Source organism: Rhinolophus sinicus, chromosome 8 (assembly GCF_057876585.1).
Source record: "Rhinolophus sinicus isolate RSI-liver-muscle chromosome 8, RSI-T2T, whole genome shotgun sequence".
NCBI classification, from domain to species: domain Eukaryota; kingdom Metazoa; phylum Chordata; class Mammalia; order Chiroptera; family Rhinolophidae; genus Rhinolophus; species Rhinolophus sinicus.
In genome coordinates, this window is record NC_142508.1 from 3,896,174 (window position 1) to 3,914,416 (window position 18,243).

Sequence of the window (18,243 nt, forward strand, 5' to 3'; positions counted from 1 at the left end):
CCCTTGTCTGCATCCATTCGTTACGAGACGAGGCAACTGAGACCCGGAGAGGGCATGCAGCTGGCTCAAGGCCGTACAGATAATTAGTGGCAGGCAGGGCCCGGTCTAGAACACAGGTCTCTGGACTCTCTGTGCCACCGGATGCCCAACTCATGACCCTCCCCACCCTTGGAGCATACCCTTGTGAATCCCAGTGTGTTGTTTGAACGGGAGGATGAGGCACTAGACTCTGCCCGGAGAGCATGTGTTTGGGAGTCTTTGACTGGATTGGGGCAGGATTGAGCTGAGCCATTTGCCCCTCCCACCTACTCTTCCCAGAGGTGTCACTGTCTCTGAGGGGAGGGGACCGGTGGGACCTGTTTCAACATCTACTTAGATACCTGCATCTCGCCCTAGTTCTACTGCCTCTTGGACCCTTTCACTACCCACCTCTCCCTGCCAGCTGGTCCTGGTCACTGGATCAACTCAAGTGGGCTGTGAGAAGAGCCTCAGGTCCGAAGGCATAGAGCGAGCTTGTCTTGTCCCGCCCTACACATGGCCAGGCGTGTCTTTCTCTAACCCATGGTTCTCAACGACCCTCCCCCGCCCTCCCCGCCTGATATATTTGACAATGTCTGCATACATTTTTGGTTGTCACAACTAGGGGTGGGGGGTAGGTGGCATCTAGTGGGTAGAGACCAGGGGTGCTGCTAAACATCCCACAAGGCACAGGGCAGCCCCCAGCCCCGTGACAAAGAGTTGTTCAGCCTAAAATGTTAGTAGTGCCAAGGCTGAGAAATCCTGCTCTAGCTCCACCCCTTATAATTTATCAGGAAGAGGGACTTCACAGCCTTCTTCTCCCCATCGCGTGGCGAGTCACTGTTATACCTAATTTGACTCCTTGCTGTGATGTTTACTCACTGAAAGTGGAGACAGCTTTTAGGTCTTCTACATGTAGCAGAAAAAAATATTTTAAAAAGCTGATTACGGTCTGAGTTGAACATCCTAGGAGAAAGGCAGAATATACCTATTAGAAAGGGAAGGGCTCCTTTTGTTTAGAAATACCTAAACAAAATACCTGGGCCTTTTTGATTATTAAAGATGAGGTCCCTAGAGAATAGCCTGGATAAGTGAGTGCAAGGCAGAGATGGAATAACAAATAATTTATGGGCATCCCAGGAGAGAGGGTGTGGGACCCACAAGTGAGAGGGAGAAGGATCCAGAAGACATCCAAGGCCTATGAAGACACATCGGCAGTAAGAAATTGTTTTTTTTTGGCAGGAAACGAACAATGCATTTTTAGGAAGATTGATATGTGACCTCCAGCACTGGGATATTTCCTACCTGTGATAAAATTACTCTGTTGCTGCACAAGCCTTTAGTAGAACAGACACTGCTGTGGTTTGGGGAATGGAGGGAGGGGGTGTTTCCAGGACACACTTGCAAAATGGACGAGGCAGAGCAGAGAGAGATGGTTAGGAGCCAGGCGACATCTCTTCTTCTTCTCTTCTAATCTCTTGTCATCCATTCTCACTGATGAAACTTAACCAGAAGCCAGTTGGTGAGAAGTCTGAGATATGTAGTTTTTGGACTTGTAGCCCTCACAACACAAAGGCAGGTTTGGAAAGGTGAGTGTGGGTCTGAGGCCCAACAGACAAATAATTGGCTCCTGGAGGAAAGTGCTCGACTTTCCAGATAAGCCTCACTCCTAGTATATCTTTTTTGAATTAAATTTTATTTTTATTATGGAAAATTTTAAATATATACAAAAGCACTAAGAATAGTATAATAATCCTTTCTGTATGTATCATCTAACTAACAGTGATCAAGTCATGTCCAATCTATACTATTCACTCCCAGACATCAGATTATTTTGATGCAAATCCCAGAGACCATATAATTTCATCTGTAAATATCAAGGTATTTCTAAAAGATGAGGACCCTTAAAAAGAAATAACTACAAGAATATTACCACACCTAAAATATAATAATCCCTTGATATCACGACATCTTCAGTTAATGATCAAATGTCTTCATTTGCTTCACACATTTAAAAAAAAGAATTTCTTTATTTGAATCAGAAACCAAATGAAGTGCATACATTGCAATTGGCAGGTAGAATCCTTATATACCTTTTAGTCTGTAAAGTCCTCTTCCATGTTTCTTCCTTGCTTTTTTGGTTTTGATGGAAGCAACTACATCGTTTATCGTTTAGAGTTTTCTACAACTGGATTTTGCTGATTTCATCCTGTGATAGCAGCTTCACTCACACTAGGTTGACAAACCAACCCAGTTCACCCCATCCTGAAACCGGGGGACTCCTGAGCATGTCACTCACCCTGCATTTTTCTCTGTCACCTATATTTCTCATAAATTGATAATTAAATCCGGAGCCTTTATCAGACTGAGGTTTAATTTTTCTGGCAGGATTATTCCGCAGTTGGTGGTGCATTAATCCAACAGGGGACATATAAATAGTTGGTTGCCTTTCTTTTTGTGGTATTAGAAACCATTAATAACCACCACTTAAATCCATTCATTCAATTAGGGGTTGCGAAATGATCATGTTCTAATTCCACCTTCCCTTCCTATTTATTAGCTGGACTTCTTTTTTTAAATTCTTTTTTTCTTGTGATGTAGTTGACATATAACATTATATTAGTCTCAGGTATACAACGTCATGATTCTATATATGTATATGTTGTGAATAATTGCCACAATAAGTCTAGTTAACAGCACCATAGTTGCAATTTTTTTTCCTTGTGATAAGAACTTTTAAGATTTACTCTTTCAGCAGCTTTCAAATATGCCAAAGAGTATTATTGACTATAGCCACCGCGCTGTCCCTACGTCCTCAGGATTTATTTATTTTATGAGTGAAAGTTTGTATCTTTAGACTACTGTCACCCATTTCCCCTATCTTCCAGTCTGCCCGCTGCCTCTGGCAACCACTAATCTGCTCTCTGCATCTATGAGTTTGATTTTTTTTTATTTAAAGATTTCACATATAAGTGAGATCATATGCTATTTGTCTTTTACTTATCTGACTTGTTTCACTTAGTATAATAAATACCTTTGAGGTCCATGTTGTTGCAAATGGCAGGATTTCTTTCTTTTTTATGGCTGAATAATATTCCATTGTATATACACCACATTAAAAAAAACCCCATTCATCCATCTGTGGACATTTAGGTTGTTTCCATGTCTCGGCTGTTGTAAACAATGCTGCAGTGAACAGGGGTTGCAGATCGCTTTTCGAGTGAGTGTTTTCATTTGCTTTGGATACATACTCAGAAGCGGGCTTCTTTTATAATGAGGAACTTTCAGTAACTCTTGTTATCCAGAGCTACCGTTCATACGTTAAGGCAATGTCAGTGTTTGATTCTTTCTCTTCATTTACCAGCTTTTCAAAATATGGTTTCTTGGCGTGTCTGAAAAGTGAGGAATAAGTTTCCTTTAGTTTGCATTGTAAACTCATGGATTGAAAAAATAACATTCCAATCCTTTGTAATTATTATCCTCATTGATACTTATATGTTTCCGTCTTTGGCCAGTGGGACTTATTTAGGTTGGTTCCTGAGTTATTTTGACGTGACCTTTGTAGTCTTGATAGCTTCCTTGTTTTATGATTTGACAAGATGTTCCAAAGCAAATTATTGTGTCCATTCTTGGGCTGGTTTGGAAATAGCCATGTCTTCAACAATTCCTGGTTCTTTTTAATGGGAAATGTACTTATAGACAGGGATGTTCATTGCTACTAGACTCGTTATTGTTTCTAGGTGTTTCAGTGGCTCATGCTAGGAAATATGTATGGTTTTTAAGAGATAAAATACATAGTGTGTTCATACTGTTATTGCTAATTCAAATTCAAAACCACAGTGTTTTAATTGAAGCTCATCTTTGTCTGGATTTCCCACACTGAAAATCCTGACCCTTAATGGTACCAATATAATTACTCAGTTGCGTTTCCCACAACGAGCACACAAACAACAGTCTCAGAGTAATAATACGAAGCACTCCAGCTAACGATGTGATTACAGGAAACAGCTCGTGATGTTTCTGAAGTTCTTTTTGTCCTTAGAGTGAATCCTACTGGGGATATATAGTCAAATAGCTGTGTTTGCATTCCTGGGAACAGCTCTTGCTTGGGTGGTTATATTACTAACTGGTGGTTATGTTACATAATTGTGGTTCATTTGTGTAATTTCCCTTTTCATCTTTAGGGCTTGCCTTTTAAGTTTAATTCTGAGATTGAATTTATAAAACAAGGCATAGTCAAAGCCATCTAGCTTCTCTTCCAGTTCCCTCTGTTCCATTCCCTGGCCCTCAGTGATAACCATCCAGGTATTTTTGTCCCTTCCATTGTATTTTACAATGAGCACATGTATGTATTATCTAGTTTCTCTACTTTTTTTTTTAATAGATGAATGAGAGTGTTCCAGGCACATTTTTCTCTTCCTTGCTTTTTCCACTTGCTATCTGGGGAGCACCCCACATTACCGTGAAGAGATACTCCCCACTCCTTTTCACAGCTATTAATATATAGTACTTCATTTGGGATGTGCTGCATTTACTTAACCAGTTCTTTATTCATTGTTTTTTGTTTCCAGTCCTTTTGTTGTTCCAAAATTGTGCTACAATGAATAGCCTTGTGCATACATCTTGTCATATATTTGCTAGTATATCTTTGGGATAAATTCCCAGACTTGCTGGGTCAAAGGGTTACTGCATATGTAATTTTGTAAGATATTACTAAATTTCCCACCAACAGTGTAGGAGTACTTCTTTCCCGAACCTTGCCAACAGAGTATGTTGTCACACTGTTGGCTTTGTGTCCAAGTTGGTAGGTGAGAAATCATATCTCAGTGTATTTTTAATTTGCATTTTTGTGTCACGGTTGAAGTCCCTGCGAGCAGACTCTGAGATAGAGACTATCCTGTAAGGCATTTATTAAAGAATAATTTTTGGAGGAACCCCTGTGGAAGGAGTGGGAAGGAGGCAGGATCACGCAGTGGAACAAGTTGAACAATCTCAGCAGAGGACCCAGCCAGCCCATGGGGAGCTCTGGAGCTGGGAAGGCCCTGCCAAGGTGCGTGGGGTTGGGATGACAGTCAGCGTGGTTCTTCCTCGTGTCAGCCCATCATTGGATGTGGGCTGCTCTGGAAGGAGGTCTGACCTTGGAGGAGGCAGTTTTCTTCTGCTGAGGGCCATCTTCTGGCAGCACTTGCTGTCGGTGGGGGAATTAAATCTTTCATTTCTGAAGGAAAATGGGTAGCACACATCGCAGCACCCCCTTTCTTTCTTAATTAGGAAGCCTTATTTTTATAGCTACCTATCCATCCATTTATCATGTATCTAGTCGATCTAGCTTGGTTTGAGATAGGTATGTTAAACATTGGTGTTTTTTTTTTAAATGTCTTTCTGTATATTTCTCCTGTCATCTCCTCCAGTTTCTGCTAAGTCATTACATGCACAAAAGGCATTGCTGTTAAATCTTCATCAGGAATTGCAGACTTGAGAATTATAGTGTCCTACTTTGTCTCATTGAATGCTCTTCGGCCTGAATTCTGCCTCGCTGGATAGCAGGATGGCGACTCATGATTTCTTTTTTATTTGTGTTTTGCCTGTTATACCTTTTAATTATTTAACGGTTTTTTCTATCTTTTTATGTTTCACCTTTCTGAATCTCTTTGTATGAGGAGTGTCTCCGGTATGTAGCATAATATTAGCTTTTGCCTTTAAAGCCAAGCTGAATATTTTTTCTTTACTAGCTGAGTTAAGCCCAATTACATTTGTTGATGTGAAGGATGTACTTGACCCCAGTTCTGTCACCTTGTTTTGTTATGCATAGATCTAAACGTGCTCTTTGTCACGTGTTCTCTTTCGGTACTTAGGAAGGTTTGAATGATTGTTCTAATGAGAGCATTTATTTGTTCTAATACTTTTACATGATACTGTTTGTTCCATAGTTTTCCTTATTTCTGTTACTTCCCTGCTAGGAACAGTATTAAAATGAGCTAGGAACCTCTCCTCACTCCTTCCCTCCCCCACAGCATGTAACACTCTTTGACTTCCTGTTTCTATGAGGCCACCAGCAAGCGAGCTAATTCTATGTTTAAGTTTCACGTACCTTCCCGCTCTCTCCCACCCCCATTTTTGATAGTTGTATTATGTCTACAGCGTCAGACACAGCCACTACCTTCTCGATGGGCTGTCTTACAATTATCATTTAGTCTTGGCACCAAGCTTGCTGCCCGACCTTACCCAGATATCTTCCAAGTCATTTTTGTTGTTTGGATCTGGTTCCCTGGTGGAGCTTTTAATAAGACCGCGTGACAGTAACAGTCCCTGAGTTCTTGAATGTTTTATAGCAGCCTGTCTATGGCCTTTATACTTAAAGGTTGGCTCGGCTCTCGCTTTCTTTCCTTGAGTACCTTAAATATTTTACTCCCCTGTCTTCTGGCATACGTACAGTGTAGACGTTGAAAAGTCTAAAGCAATCTGGTAGTCTTTCCTTTATAAGTGACTTGGACTATTTAATCAATGTCCAAAGATATTTTTCTTCTTTGAAGTCCAATATTTCTACTAGCATTTGTCTCCGTTAGCTGTGCTGGGGTGATTTTTCTAGTGTGCCCTTCAGTGTACTTTTAAGTACTTTTTATTTCTGGAAAAATGTTCTAACTTTTAGTTTTTAGTATTATTCTGTTTTAAAGCTTTGGTTTTCTTCTTGGAAATTTCCTTTTATATGAATACTTGTTCTTCTTTACCCATCTCCCATTACTTTCTCTTGAATTCTTTTTATTTTCTCATTCATTCTTTTTATCTAAAACTTTCCCCTCATTCCTCTTTTATTTCACTTAAGACATTAAGCGTTCAGGAAGACATTGTGTTTATTTGCATTTGTGATTCTTCTAGCTTGGTCTTCCTTTCTAAAATAATTTTTATTTCATATCTGATTCTCCCCTCTTCTTTTCATACTTTCCTTTTCTTCAGTCACTTCCTTTCCGAGCTTTCGAATTCCGGCTCATGATGCTGTTTCCTGGCTTCTATCATTCTATTTATTTTATCTCCTTTTGGAATATTAAGTGACCACTTTGCACTTGTGTTCTGACCTCGTCATTCTGGGGTGGCTGTCCTGGCTGTAGGGACGTCATGCTACCTCTCGTCTCTTTTCTCCCAAAGTAACTTAGGATGACATTTAAATGAAATTCTTTCTGCTGCTCATGTTTGAGTAAAATGAATTTTCTGTGCTTCTAGAGGAGAAGGTTGGGCTAAGATAGCTCTTCTGAACATCATGACTCCACAGCTCTTGTTTCTGTTCTTTTCATAGGGTTCTTTTCATAAAACAAACCTCCCGCTTCCTGTAATTTGTCCTCTGTGACCCCCACCCCCACTGTTCCTGGGACTTCCCTTCCCTTTGCCCGTGTTGGTCCGCACCTGATCAATTCGGATTCTTGGCTCAGCAGTTTTTTCTCTCAGTGCTGGGTTTGGATGTAGAAGAGGTTCTGCTCTGCCAGTTTTGAGAGTTCACAGGGTCTGGGTCACTCTGCGTGGTTCCATCGTGTGGCGGTCCCTTGTTCTCACCTGTGACTTGGCGCCTGGAAACCCCCTCCAGCTTTGCCTGCTGTCCTCAGCGTGGCCGGCAGTGAGTCCCCAGAGAAGTACCAGAGAAGTCGTGCTTTCATGCTCCTCAGGACCAGCAGAGAGAGGCCCAGCTGCTTGTTGTTTTCCTCCTGAAACCTAGTTATACTATGCTGCTCCTGTCACTGTGAGCGGTTTGCCCTTCCACACTCATATTTTCGTTTATGGGGATACATTGTCACTGTTTTTCATGTAGATGTTGGCCATGAGATTTTGGTTTTGCTATTCTAGTTCTGTTCTCTTTTTATATGGAGATTTGGGGATGTTTAAAAAAAAACCCCAACAATGGACCATTGATATTCCTCTCCTATCTTTTTTATTAATTGAAATGTTTAAGCAATTTTAAGGGGCAGTGTGTCCTTGGCAGTATTAATGAAATGCTCACCAATCACTGTATCCTGTGTGTTGGAAATGCCCTATTCAGGACGAAGTGTCCAAAGGGCATGTGCTGAGCAAAATAAGAAAGATTTAGGGGCTGTATTCATTTCCCAGGGCTTTCGTAACAAAATACCACCAACTTTGTGGCTCAAACAACAGATGTTTATTCTCTTGCCGCTCTGGAGGCTGAGGTGTTGGCAGGCTACGCTCCCTGAGAAGGGTCTAGGGGAGAATCCTTCGTGCATCCCAGGGCTGCTGCTGGAAGCCAGCCATCTTTGGCTTATGGCAGCGTCACTCCAATCTCTGCCTCTGTCTTCACATGGCCTTCTTCTTCTGTGTGTCTGTGTCTCTTCCCTTCTTATGAGGACACCCATCATTGGATTAGGGCTGAATGCAAAAGGACCTCATTTTTAACGTGATTATATCTTCAAAGACCCTATTTCCAAAAAGAAAAAGCCACATTCACAGGTACATGTATATATGGATTTTTTGGGGACACTATTTAATCCAGTGCAAGGGTATCATGCTAGATAAATGTGTATTTCTTTAGTAGGGGGATTTCCTAGATAAAGAGAAACAAAAGTGTCTCTGGAAGAAGAGCGTTAGAAGGTTTAAGCCCAGGTCTTCCCATCTCGGACATCAAGCAAGAGGCATGTGCCCCATTAGTGAGCCAGGGCCATGGTGACAAGCACGCTCCAGGGCTCCTCCTGAGGTCCCACTGTGCCCTTGGATGTCTCCCTTGGGCTAATCTCCACGTGGACCTTTCATCCGGCTGGGGGCTCAGTTTGGTTTGAAGAGAGCTTAATTCCCTGCCATCCTTCCAGAAGTCTAGAACCTAAACAGCAGTCAAAGAGAAGCCCTCTGTCTCCAGTGGGTGGGGGTGGAAAAGGAGGGCTGTGCTGTGCTCCCTGGTCTGACCATCAAGTCCCTATAAATGAGTTTCTTTTTAAAAGCCTGAAGCCCTCACACAGGTGGAGAAGGAGAAGAGGAGTCACAGTAGGTGCCAGGAGCTCTAAATTCTCTGTCTGTCTGGGGTCATTATTCCATTGCCTACGGGCATTCACTTAGCAGCTCCATAAATCAGTCACATTCACCAGGCCAGGTGGGTGCACCGGCTATTTAATTAATTGGATGTACATAGTTCAAGGTCCTCCTAGTTCCGGCATGGGGCATCTGCCAAATTCCCAGTCTAGAAATATCCCAAGGAACTTTTCTGGCTTATAAATAGAATCATTGTAATCATACCTCTGTTGTTCTACCTCAAAGCTGACCTCTCATCAGCCTATTTTAATAAGAGTAACAACAGTCACCCCAATCTGACCCACCATTTCTGGACATTGGTTTATGTTGTTAGAGCATTTGCAGCTGCTTTGCAATGAATGTGGGAGAAGTCTCTTAGCTTGTTGGCTTGGTCTTATGCCTGATAAATGTGCCCTTTGCCTGTATGTGGGGTTTTTTCAAAGATTTGAGCAGCTTTTTCAGGAACTGTAATTCCACCGGAAATCAACTCTTTGTGTTATCTTTGCAACATTCCTGTAAATCTAAAATTATTCCAAGACCATAAGTTTATTTAGAAAAAAATACATCTTCAAGGGAGTAAAAAGCCACAGGTAATGGAAGAAGATACTTGCAATGCATATAACCTGCTGAAGACTCACATTTAGATGTACAAAGAATCCCTGCAAATCAATAAGAAAAAGGCCAACAAACAAACAAAAATGGGTGAAAGAATAATAGAACAAGTCCGTTACGACAGAGGAACGCCAAATGGCCACTAAACAGGAAAATGTGCTTTATCGCATTCGGGACATGCAAATGCATTACTTCTTTAAATATTTGTTTCTCTTCTGCAGGCACTCCGATTATGTGTAAGTTGGAGCTCTTTCACCTCACACATCTGCCATTTTCTCCCTTCACTTGCCATTTGTTTTGCTTGTCTTTCTAATTGATGTCGTCTTTCTGTACTGAGATGTCCATGCTCCCTTGTGCTGTTTCCAATTTTATCTTCATTTCTGTGATGATTTTGTTTTCGATTCTATTTTTTCTGGAATTTTGACAGCTTGCTTTTCATATCCTTCTGTTTTCTCACCATCTCCTTCTTGAGCTGTTGCTTCATTAATTTTAAGAAATTTATGGCAAAATATTTGGATACAATTTTTATCTGTTCATTGCAACACATTTTTTAATGAGTATTTTTTCGTCCGCTGTTTTCTCATTCATTTTTTTAAAAAAAATTTATTGGGGAATATTGGGGAACAGTGTGTTTCCCCAGGGCCCATCAGCTCCAAGTCATTGTCCTTCAATCTAGCTGTGGAGGGCACAGCTCAGTTGCAAATCCAGTTGGCATTTTTCAATCTTTAGTTGCAGGGGGCGCAGCCCACCATCCCTTGCGGGACTCGATGAATTGAACTGGCAACCTTGTGGTTGAGAGCCCACTGACCCATGTGGGACTCCAACTGGGAACCCTCGGAATCAGGAGCATGGAGCTCTAACCACCTGAGCCACCGGGCCAGCCCTTCCCATTCATTTTTATGTGACAGTGTTTTTGTGTAGATTTTGTATAAATCTGAATCTTATCCTTATTTGTAGCAGGCAAGTTTTTCCTGGCTCAGTTATTTTCAGGAGGTTCATGAGGGTTAGGGTCCAGGGCCTTTCCAGGCTAGCAAAAATTAGCCTTATGAGCTTTTAAAAAAAAAATTGAATTTGTTTAACTTTAGCTTTTCCCCACTCAATGGTGATAGGAAGGTGAGGAGCAGGGTTTGGGGGGGGGGCGAGAAGGAATCCCTAAAATCAACGGGGGACTGCACTCTTTTAAGAAATGGATGGTTGAAACATTTATTTTGGAGTTAGACAGATGTGGATTCAAATATGAGTTCCAGGGTGTACTGGTCGTGTGACCTTGGGACATTGCATAAAGTCTCAGAATCTCAGTTACTTCATGTATAAAATTGGGGTGATATTACCTCCCCACATGGGATTATGAAAATTTTAAAGATATGTGAAAAAACTTGGCAAATCATTAATTAGGTTAAGCGGTGAGAGCTTCCAGGGCAGGCAAACCCCCACATCTCAGAGGCGTACCACAACCATGGTTTGTTTCTTGTTAGTGCAAAGTCCCGGCATCTCTGCTCCATGATGTGATCCAGTTGCTTACATCTGTGGTTCTGTCCTCTCAACATGTGGGCTGCACAGTTGCTGCCAAGTGGAGCTGGAACAGGCAAACCAGCTCTTTGTGCCTTGGTTGGAGCTGGCCACACAGCCCCACCTAAACTCAGGGGAGGCTGGAAAACATAAGGGATATTTTTTGGGGGGGAGGCACGATTTATTCACTCATCTCAGGACTTTACTCCATGAACTGGATAACTTTGCCTTTGAATTATTATCTCCCAACAATTCGTTCAGTGTATCCCAACATTGCCTCAGCTGTAACACCGAGAAAGCGGTTTTTCACACTTTCAGACTCAGGCCAGGATTGGGGGAGGCCCAGGGATCGCCCAGAGGATATGGTGGTGAGGCTGGCAGCAGGAAAGATGTTTCTAAAAGAGTGCAAAAATATCTCAGAAAAACATAGGAAACGAGAAATAGGTTAGAGAAGTTAAAAATTCTGTTCTGAGGTGAGTGGGGAAAAAAACCAGGGCTAGTGGTAAATATAAATTCTTTACTCTTGGAATATTCTACCAAATCCGCACACCCCCCAACCTCCACTGCATCCCAGCTGGACGGATCGCTGGGCACGAATGGAGCGTGTTCTGATTTATTGGATAATGTCTATTTTTAGGACAAACCCGTCTTCTTGCAACTCCCATCCATTCGTCTTCCATCCGTTTCTTCTTTCGGCATCCCCATCAGCCCAGCCCCCTGACTGTGACTTGATGTGTTAGGCAGATGCTCTGCGCCCCTCAATGTCTTCTCCAGGCTGAGCAACCCCAACGCTTCAGCCACTACTTGTAGGATGTAATTTTGAGATGCTGACCACAAACGGCACTGAGTCCCTCACCGGGGGCCTGAAGCCACTGGTTTCATCAGCCTGCAGAACTTCAACCCTTGGTCACCCCTGTGGGGAGGAAATAGGGGTCCCTCAAGACTCTGAAAGCTTGATCAATAAAATCAACACAAATGGTAAGAGACAGAGCACCTCTGGGCCAAACGCAAACCAACGAGATGTCATTAACGGAGCTAAAGCAACAATGTGACAGGAGAAAAGGGGGTTGGGGCATAGATGCACCACAGAATGGGGAGTCAGAGACAGTGTGTGTCCAGTGCAGTGGGGCGACTGGGCTGCTGAATGTGAGTGATGTAAGCAGTCAGGTCAGGAGAGAGCGGGTCTGCTTGGTCAGGGAGGCTCATCAGTTCTCATACCTTGGCTGAAATCACCTCCAATATTAGCCGTCCGGCTTGGATCTGATTATGTGTTCACCAAGCAGTGTTTGGGTTAATAATTTCAATTCCTGGCTCCTTGATCCTGGGGAGGAGGGTATTTTTGTGGGAAACATGAGAATTCTGGTCCCTGAAATGGGATCCCCTGCACTGAGAATGAATATGTTGGTGTCTGGTTCATATCTCAGTCGATTGTAAATTGGGAAATGTCAACCATTCCCTGACAGAATGGTTACCCACGTGCTGTGCCTCACTGACAGTTGTCATCCTGTCTATTTGCCATTCTTCCTTATTAATTGAGTCTCATGTGTCTAGCAAAAAATACTCCCCTCCCCAGATTCCCTTGCAGCTAAAGGTAGCCACGGGCCACAGTTCTGGTCCATGCTATGTAGATGCAAGTACCTAGGGAGTGTGTTTCTTCTTCTGGATAACAAAAGTAAAGCCTTAATAGAGAAAGTGTTTTTCCCATTCTTTCTTCTGTCTACCTGGAACATGGATGTGAGGCCTGGAAGCACAGCAACCATTTTGTGTCAGTGAGGACAAAAGGCACTCCCAAGGATGTCAGAGAAAGTAGAGGGAGGCTGGCTCCTTATTGATACCCACGGGCAGCTGCATCCTTGGAATTGCTTTCCTCCGCACATTGTTAGAATAATAAGCCCCTATCTGTTTAAGACAAAGCAGGGCTTTCCACTATTTACAGCAGAACATACGACTCAGTGATACAGGTTCTAGGTAGAGTTTCTGAGTTAGCAAAGCTGAGAACAAGACTCTAGAATGTGGCTAATTTGCACGGTGGTGCATCTATGAGGCTCCTTGGTGGTCTTCTCCTGGGGTTAGCTCTCAGTTTTCTTCTGATCAGAAATATAACTCATATCTTTGGTGAAAATTCAGATGAAATAGTAAATCATAAAGAACAAGGAAAAAAGGATATTAATTTCTTATTAGATATACGATTTGCAAATATTTTCTCCCATTCTTCGGTTGCCTTTTTACTCTGTTGATAGATGCACAAAAATGTTAAGTTTTCATGAAGTCCCACTTGTCTATTTTTTTTCCTTTTGTTACCTGTGCCTTTGGTTTTTTTATATCTTTTATATCGGGCTCCTGAAGGGGGGAAAATCTTATTTATAAAATCCTCCCTGAATTCAACCTCAGGTATCAAACAAATCATTGTACATTTTTTCCCCTCTTAGCTTTATAGTTATATCCTCCCCATTTAGATCTTTAATTCACCTGGAACCCACCTTTGTATATGATGTACAGTAGTGATCCAGCTCCCCCCTCATCAATATAAAGAACCAGTTTCCCCAACAATCATTTGCTAAACATGCTTCTTTCTGCACTGACTTCTCTCTCGTGAACCAAATTCTCATATATACAGGGGTCTATATCTGAGCTCTTTATTTTGGTTTAAGGTGACAGCACTTTATTGTTTTATTACTATGGCTTTTAAGTATGTCTTCATATCTGATTAAATCAATTTTTCTTTGCCCTTCTTTTCTAAAATTATCTTACTAATTTGGGAACTTTTACTTTTCCTTATAAATTTTAGAATAAGTTTGAGTTCCTAAAAAAAGTACAGTTGGAACAATAATAGAAACATAACAAAAAGTCCCAGAACAATAACACAGGGAGCTATGGTAAAAAACCAAAACAAACAAAAAAACGGTTGGAACTTGATTGGGATTATTTGGGTGGAAGTAACATTTTTATATAAGTTGTGCCATCCAACAACACGGATTATTCCATTTACTTAGATCTTCTTTTATCTCATTAAATAGAAGGTAAACATTTCCTCCATCAAGGATGATGCATTTTTTTGTTATATTTTCAGATAGTTTATAGCTTTTGTTGCTATTATGAATGGTATCCTATTTTCTGTTATGTATTCTAGATGGTTATTGTGGTATCGAGAAAGTGTTATTGATTTTGTAAGTTGATCTTACATCCATCCAACAACTCTTTTATTAGTTCTAATAATTTGTCTGTTCATATTTCTATGTAGATCATCATATTATCTGCGAATAATGACATTTTAATCTCTTGCCTTCCAATTCTTATGCCTCATTTCTTTTTCTTGTTTTATAATATTGGCCAGGACCTCCGGTTCTTTGTTACATAATAGCAGCGCTAATCGGCATCCTTATCTTGTTGCCAATCTTAATGGAAATGTTTTTAAAGTTTCTCCATTAAGCACGATGCTTGCTGTGGATTTTGATATACAGCCTTTAAAAGTTGAGGCAGTTCCATTCAGATTCTAGCTTTCAGACTCGCTCTGTGACTCCGTTCCCTGAAGGGCTGTCTTCCCCATTCACCCAGCCCACACGGCAGGACCAAATGTCAGCCATTGGCTCCACACTGCAATTTCATGATGTAAAGGTTTTTTAAGTTAAAAGCGTGTTTTACATATAGGATGCCCCTACCCAGGGGAAGCATCCTCCATCACGGCCCTGGAGGGACATATCTTAGCCCAGGTGGAGAGTGGTGACGTCTTTCTATTACACAGACATCGCCTGGGCACACCTGTGCGATCGGGTGTGCAGACGGGAGGGTGGCCTGGAGAGAACGCTGGCCGTGGATCTGGCTGTCTTGGGTTCAAAACTGGAACCTGACACTTACTAGCTGGGTGACTATGACAAGTTATTTAACCGTTCTAAGCATCAGTTTCCTCATTTGCAAAATGGGGAAAATAACCATACCTATTTGCTGGGGAAGGCACATGGTAGGTTGTCAAATGAAATAATCCAGAAAAGCACTTAGCAGAGAGTAGTAATTGTCAGCTGTTCTATCAGTAACCCATATAAAGAGTATCACTGACACATGAAAAGTTTAACAGGATTTTTAATGATATGCAAAATGCTCTTGATAAAAGGTTAAATGAAAGCTAGACACAAACTACGTCAACACTTGTCTTAAACTGTTTTTAAATCCTCATAAATAAGAGACTAAAGAGAAATAAATTGAAATGAGGGATTATAGGTGATTTTTTATGGTCTCCTTTATATTTTTCTGTTTTCAAATTTTTCTCTAATGAGCACATGATTACTTTTATAATCTTTAAAACACGTTTTATGGAAACAGAAAACTCAGTGACTCAACGGTGCCGAGGCTGCCAAGAAAGCTCGTGCCGTCTTTGGCTGCCGTAGTCCAAACAGAATGCCCAGCCTCGGAGGGAACAGCCGCAGTGCTTGGCGCTGGCCAGACCTGTCTATAGCAGCGTTTTGTTTAGCTCTGGACATAGGTAACCATGGGGACCTTAAATGTCATGGAGGAACAAAAATGTGGCGAGTGTGTGAAGGCCTCAAAATCTAGAGGAAAACAGGCCTGGAAAAGCAGGGAGAGAGTGAGAGCCGATTGGAAGAAGCAGAGGAATTCCCAGGGGGGTGAGGGGGTGACAAGATGACACATGGGGGTGGAGGAGGGAGAAGAGAGGGAGACAGAGAGGAGGGACGGGGAGGGAGAGGGAGAGGAAGAGGGGGAGAGAGAGAGACAGACAGGGAGGAGAGAGGGAGAGGAAGGGGGAGAGAGAGAAAAAAAGAGAAAGAGAGAGAGAAAGGGAGACAGAGAAGGGGAGAGAGAGGACATCAGCATGAGGAGGGGGCTTCTGAAGGAGCCTATTTGAACTTAGGGCCCATCCGTTGCTTTCTTTGTGCCTGGTGGCTGCAACATGCTTCCGGGCACTGCCCTTCCACACCCCGCCCGAGGTTGAGTTTGAGCTGTAGAGTTCGTATAGATCTTGCCCACTGCCCCATGGCCCATTGGTCCTGGGCAACAGGTGCCCTTCTGGGGAGTTTGCAAAGTGGCCCTGGGGACAGACTTGCCCCCTCTCAGGCTGAGGACACATGTGGAGAGCACCCTCCAGATGAGGTTGAATTCAACCGCTGAAGGCTCAGGCACGAGGCTTGGACATTCACCTCTGCCGGTGGGCCAGTCCTGGCCCCGGGACTCTGGAAGTCCCAGCAGATATGTCCCTCTCCAGGGCCCGGTCCTTTAACCCGCCTGCACTGGGAGCGGTGCCCAAACAGGTTTTCAAGGCAGGGCGCTTTTTCCTTAACCTTGCTCATTCTGGGTCTTTATCACTTGAAACCAGAAAGGTCCTGAGTAGCACAAAATGACAGATATTAGTGGTAAAGAGGAGGTGAAGTGAGAGGTTCTCAGGAGAAGATGGCATGTAAAGACACTGTGACAGACATGTCCCCTAGAGGGCCAGGGCCTGCCTTACCTGCGGCCGCCAGTGCGTGCTCTCTGTCTCGCCCCGCTTCGTGCCCTTGGCCCTGAGCCCCTCCTGCCCGTTAGTCAACAGGCGCCCCACCCCATTCCCTCCTCTTCCACCTCCCGCCTGGGTCCCTCTCTAAAGTGCTGGTGCCATCTCCACACCAGGCTGGAAGCCCCACAAGCTGCTTCCCCTCTTTCTTCTTCTACATCCCGTCAACACATCCTGGTGCTTTGCGTCCTGGAATGTTCTGGAATCTGCCTCTTGGTTCTAACTCTCCCACCCCTGCCCTGATTTAGTGCCTTATCATCTCTCTGAATATTTTCAGAGTTTTAAATGCTCTCTCTGCCTCCACGCTTGCTCCTCCCAAACCCACCCTCCTGGCTGTCACCATGGCGAGCTTGTACAGTCGCAGATGGCATGGCGCCCTGCCTGCAGAGGGCCCTGCCAAGGGCTCCATCACTGGGGAGTAAATCTCAAGGTCGTTGCTCCCTCCTAGCCTGAGCCAGCAACCCCCGCCCTCCTCGCCCTGCTCCAGCCCCGCGGGGCTGTTGCACCTCCCTGCTCAGAGCAGAAGCTTCTCTTCTCTGGGCCTCTGCTCAAGCTGTCACCCTCCCTCTGAGTCCTTCCCTCCCTGCCTGGCTCCCTCTGCCGCATCAGTTAGGCTCAGGTCTCTGCCAGAGGCCCTCCACCCCCCAGCCACACCCCTGCTGGACACAAGCCACTAAAGAGGGGATGTCTCTGCATTTCCACCCCGATTCCCAGTTCTTTCCTCAGGGATCGGGGCTTCCCACTAAGGCAAAGAGGGGCTTCCCCACTTTGTAGTGTTGTCCAGAGCTGGGGCGCTGCAGAAACTCAGCAAATGCCAAAGGAACCCACAGGACTGGCCCTCTTGAAGGAAAGAAGGAAGGGACGCTGGGCACTGTGGGGCAAGAACGGACGGGCTGTCCGTGCCAGTGCCAGCCCTGGAGGTCTTGACAGATCGTCACAGAATTCAGATTCCCCCCAAGGACAGTGGGGAGCTACTGAGGCTTTAGTCAGGAGGGTGATGGTTTGATTTGGATTTTAGCGTGATCCCTCTGGAAATAAAGCTGAGCATGGTCTGGAAGAGCTGAGACCAGGGCCATGCTTCAGGCCTGAGGGGATGAGCAGGAAGTCCCCGTGGGAGAGGGGAGGTAGACTGGGTACAAGAAGTGTCAAGAAGTTTACAGGGTAAAGAGACGGAGAGGTTGTGTGGGCAGGGGGTGTCCAGGATGGCTTCCGGGTTCTTGGCGTAGGTGGAAGGGATGCAATGGTGGGAAGCCCGGGCTGCAGTGCACAGGAGGAATAGTAGGTGGAGGGGAGCTGGGAGCTGGCTTGCAGGTGTCGGCTGTGAGATTCTTGTAGGATGCTCAGGTAGACGTCAGGTCTTGGAGTTTAGGAGAAGAATCTGGACATGGGACATACCTATGGGAGTCATATCAACTAGAGGGTAGGCAGCAAGGGAGGCTAATATGCTCTGAGGCTAGGAAGGAGTTTCCAGTGGCGTATAGTAACTCGTGGCCAGCGTGGCTCGCTGCTTTCAACTCTCCATGATCACCTTCTTCTTCCAAATTGAACCCTGAAATTATTTGGGGGTGGCAATGCTCAGGGAAACAACTCTGGTCCCCAGCCTC